Below are 5,341 nucleotides of genomic sequence, written 5' to 3' on the forward strand. Positions count from 1 at the left end.
CCAGACTGAACTGTGTGATGTAGTAGGGAGTTGTAGTTTCTCTAGAGATAAATCAGACCCAGACTGAACTGTGTAATGTAGTAGGGAGTTGTAGTTTCTCTAGAGATAAATCAGATCCAGCCTGAACTGTGTGATGTAGTAGGGAGTTGTAGTTTACCTAGAGATCAATCAGACCCAGACTGAACTGTGTGATGTAGTAGGGAGTTGTAGTTTCCAACAGGCCAATATTCTACATAGTTTAGCGCATAAATCTTAATTTACTACAATGACCATAATCTATTGCGTGACTACTTGTCTTGTCTAGCATTTCAATACAATAACATCTGCCTGTGACCTATAACATTTGAATTATGAAGGTAATGTGTGTAAAATGTACTTTTCCCCACATCTCTTTATATTGCTTATTCATATTCGGTGGCCTGACTGCGTCAAAGGCCCATCCTGGTAGATCTGAACCTAATGCAGCTTGGAGTGATCAGATGACAGAAGTCACATTTAGGTGCCAGGTGTAACTGAGGCCATAGATGCATCATATCCATTACTTTGAATGTTTTATATAATATGACTAAATGTGTTTCTTTCTGTGTTGCAGGGGCAGTCATGAAATGGAACGGCAAGGCCACAGAACATGACATAAGCAGAGCTGTGGGAGACCACCTCAAGCCCCTGGTAGAGCCGGGGGTGGTGTTTACAACTCCACCAGCAGAGCTGTGGGAGACCACCTCAAGCCCCTGGTAGAGCCGGGGGTGGTGTTTACCACTCCACCAGCAGAGCGGTGGGAGACCACCTCAAGCCCCTGGTAGAGCCGGGGGTGGTGTTTACCACTCCACCATCAGAGCTGTGGGAGACCACCTCAAGCCCCTGGTAGAGCCGGGGGTGGTGTTTACCACTCCACCAGCAGAGCTGTGGGAGACCACCTCAAGCCCCTGGTAGAGCCGGGGGTGGTGTTTACCACTCCACCAGCAGAGCTGTGGGAGACCACCTCAAGCCCCTGGTAGAGCCGGGGGTGGTGTTTACCACTCCACCAGCAGAGCTGTGGGAGACCACCTCAAGCCCCTGGTAGAGCCGGGGGTGGTGTTTACCACTCCACCAGCAGAGCTGTGGGAGACCACCTCAAGGCCCCGGTAGAGCCGGGGGTGGTGTTTACCACTCCACCAGCAGAGCTGTGGGAGACCACCTCAAGCCCCTGGTAGAGCCGGGGGTGGTCTTTTTTCAGCAGGCTGGAAAAGTGGGATTGATACTGTTTTTCATACTAAGAGGGACCAAGAGTCTGTTGATTGGTCAGTCATTGGGTTCATTAGTTGAAATCAAATCAAGCTTTATTTATACAGCAGGAAATTTTTCCCAGGAAAAACAATACAAAAATGAAAAGAAACAGAAATATTTAGTACACAACAGAAGACTAACAACTGAAAGACCAATGGGCACCCCAAGGAAATGCCATTGATTAAATCCATTGATAATATTAACAATATCCGACCCAAAATATCAGATTGTTTTACTCCATTGTTTGTTGTTACGTTCCCCAGCAAGAAAACCAGAAATATTCCTTAAAAAGAAGAGGGAACTAACAAAGAGTCACTGACAACAACCACAACTAAACAGGTGAGGTTTTAGGAGGGGTTCTGAAAGACACTATGGGGGTGTCCACTGAAAGTTGACTAGTAACAACAACTGGGACCTAAAAGACAAACACCATGAGACCCACTAAATCTGCCCAAGAAGAGGAAAACAAAAGAAAAACCCACACCAAACTTAAAGACAGGAAGCAAACCAAAAAGGTGGATCGACTAAAGGTGTTGCCTCCACATCTATCAAGACAACTGGAGCACTGGGCCAGACACTGTTAAATAGAACCTGGACCAGCTCAGGTGAAACACCTTCCCACTAACGAGATGGACAAGCCAGCACAGGTGTAACACATACTGACTAACGAGGTGACACCAATCAGTGCGTCCTATGTGCTGACGAGCTATAGGTGCTAAAGTCCAACTTCAAAACATAAATGGAAAAACCAAAGACTAACTAACACCTTAAGAGTTTGCTCACCAACAACAGAAAACAACTTCCATTTCTCATTATAATCAACAACAATGCTTCACCGTCACCAATATAAACATGGTGTCTGTCTACTGGCAAACAACAATTAAAAACAATATTTATTTTTTATTATTCCCACAAAGATTTTTCTTTCGATAGCTTCTAGAACTCACGTCTTCCTAAAACCCACTAGCTTCTAGAACTCTCGTCCCCTTGGAACGAGCCCAAACAAAACTCATCTCCAATACGGAAAAACGTGCAGTAAAAATAAACTGTGATCCATGGCAATGCACTGGCTAAACGCAAAACACAAAACATTTTGACTGCCCCCCTTGAGACAATCAGCAACCAGGTTGTTCTCACCACGGACATGTCTGATTTCAAGAGGAAACTCCTGCAATATCCGTACTAACTTTCCACCTCACTGCAGAGCTTCTCTCTCTTTTCAGGGTTCACTAGATAGGCATGTTGTTGGATCGGGACCCAGTCCCCAATGTCATGCTCTAGTACATTTGGTTTGGCACATGTGAGAATGACCCTTGATTTTCTAAAAACAGGGCAACAATGTCAATATAATTGTACCAAAAAATTGTCAGTTGGTTGCATGAATAATTTTCATTACTAAATGTTATATGAAATATTTGATTGCATAGTATTATTTTCAACGGCTTTTCAATTACATTTTGCTAAGTGGGATAGCCCCAATGTCAAAACACAGTTTTAACGTGTCCAAATCAATAACCAATATGCAGAAACAGTTTGGGATCAATTGAAAACCTAACATGTGGTATATACACAAACATCTGCCACAATAATTGAATTTTTTTAAAACAAGCTCCTTATAAACTGCACAAGCACCAGAAACACTGTTGTTTTGACAAGTAGCAATAAATCACAGATATCGATTATGGGGGAAATCAGGTTGTACTTACTGTTGAAACTAACAACTAAAAAAACACATGGAAATGGGAGATATCTTTTAGCTCACTGGTTAGAGGACAACCTGCAGAAGACAGTCAGCTACATTTTGGAGTGATGCATTTAAATGTAGGGGTCGCTGAACAAAGGAACACAACCCTTATTTGTCATCACTCATCGATATCATGTCAAAATTAATTGTGTGACAGAAGGGAGATGAGGTTACGCGTCCTGTTAAAACTAAAAGCTCAAAAAACACACAGAATATGGGAATAATGTGTACATCCCTGATTAGAGGACAATTTGTAGAAAATAGATCGCTACATTTCGAAGTGTTGCATTTTGATTCAAGTGGGTCACCAACATGGTAAGTGTAACACAGCTCTTTTTGTGTTAGTCACTTTTTGTTAAATCACATAAATAGTACTCTTCCAATTCAGAGCCTGGATTTCCCCCCTGAGGCTAATATCCATATCATGTTGAAATCAATAGAACAGGGGACTAACATTTAGGGTTCTACATTGTGACATCATTAAAATACTCCTACTACAATGTTAAAACATTCTACATTGTGACATTATTTCATTGATATCATGAAACAACTCCTTCATGTATGTATTTTCTAATATTTGATCAGAGATCTTTTATCAGATTATCTCTGGTCACAGCTATGAGATTTCTCTCCTATGTGTGTTCTCTGGTGTTGAGTCAGCTGGCCAGATTGACCAAAACTTTTCCCACATTTACCACAGATATAAGATTTCTCTTCTGTGTGTGTGCTCTGGTGTTGAGTCAGATGGCTAGCTTGAACAAAACTCTTCCCACATTGATCACAGCTATAAGATTTCTCTCCTGTGTGTTTTCTCTGGTGTACTGTCAGATAGCTAGATGTAGTAAAACCCCTCCCACATTGAGCACAGCTATAAGGTTTCTCTCCTGTGTGTGTTATTTGGTGTTGAGTCAGATTGCCAGATATAGTAAAACTCTTCCCACATTTATCACAGCTAAAAGGTTTCTCTCCTGTGTGTGTTCTCTGGTGTTGAGTCAGATGGCTAGCTTGAACAAAACTTTCCCCACATTGATCACAGCTATAAGGTTTCTCTCCTGTGTGTGTTCTCTGGTGCACTGTCAGATCACTAGATTGACAAAAACTCTTCCCACATTGATCACAGCTATAAGGTTTCTCTCCTGTGTGTGTTCTCTGGTGTAATGTCAGGTGGCCAGATCTAGTAAAACTCTTCCCACATTGATCACAGCCATAAGGTTTATCTCCTGTGTGTATTCTCTGGTGTATAGTTAGATAGCTAGATGTAGTAAAACTCTTCCCACATTGATCACAACTATAAGGTTTCTCACAACTATAAGATTTCTCTCCTGTGTGTATTCTCTGGTGTATAGTTAGATAGCTAGATCTAGTAAAACTCTTCCCACATTGATCACAGCCATAAGGTTTCTCTCCTGTGTGTGTTCTCTGGTGTAATGTCAGATGGCCAGATCTAGTAAAACTCTTCCCACATTGATCACAGCTATAAGGTTTCTCTCCTGTGTGTGTTCTTTGGTGTAAAGTCAGAGAGCCAGATGTAGTAAAACTCTTCCCACATTGATCACAGCTATAAGGTTTATCTCCTGTGTGTCTTCTCTGGTGCACTCTCAGAGGGCTAGATGTACTAAAACTCTTCCCACATTGATCACAGCTATAAGGTTTCTCTCCTGTGTGTATTCTCAGATGTTGAGTCAGATGGCAAGATTGACCAAAACTCTTCCCACATTGAACACAGCTATAAGGTTTCTCTCCTGTGTGGATTCTCTGATGAATTGTAATGCCTGATGAGGTGAATCTCTTCCCACAGTCAGAGCAGCAGTGAGTTCTCTTCCCTGTGGATCTCTGCAGGTGTTTATTGAGGCGTTCTGATCTGGAGAGACTCTTCTCTGCCTCGTCAGCATCATGAGGTTGTTGAGGCTCCCCAGAGGATCCACGACTGTCCCGTCTCTCTCCTGTGCGAACAACAAAGTCAGATGATTAAAGGCCCACAACAGTGGAAATCCACTGTAAAAGGTGATGCCAACAGCATAGCCATGATGTTGTACAACAATTGACATCTGTAATGAATGTTAAAATTATTTGACAATTGTCTTAAAATGAGCAATAATAGTCATATTTTAGTAGTAACATCGATGATTGTAGAGTAGAAATAAGTTATTCATGTTGTTGAAACTCTAAGCAGTGTGCCAGACGACTTTTGGTCTCTAATATAGGCCCCTTTCTGTGTTTAATACAATTGCGGCACGAGGGCGATGCACATGCAATTTGGTTGTAGAAACTCCTCCCTGCTAATGAGGAAACCGACAGTTATGGATGTAGTATATCTTAAATGGTGAGCAA

This window comes from Salvelinus namaycush, unplaced genomic scaffold, assembly GCF_016432855.1.
Source record: "Salvelinus namaycush isolate Seneca unplaced genomic scaffold, SaNama_1.0 Scaffold24, whole genome shotgun sequence".
In the NCBI taxonomy this organism is placed as follows: domain Eukaryota; kingdom Metazoa; phylum Chordata; class Actinopteri; order Salmoniformes; family Salmonidae; genus Salvelinus; species Salvelinus namaycush.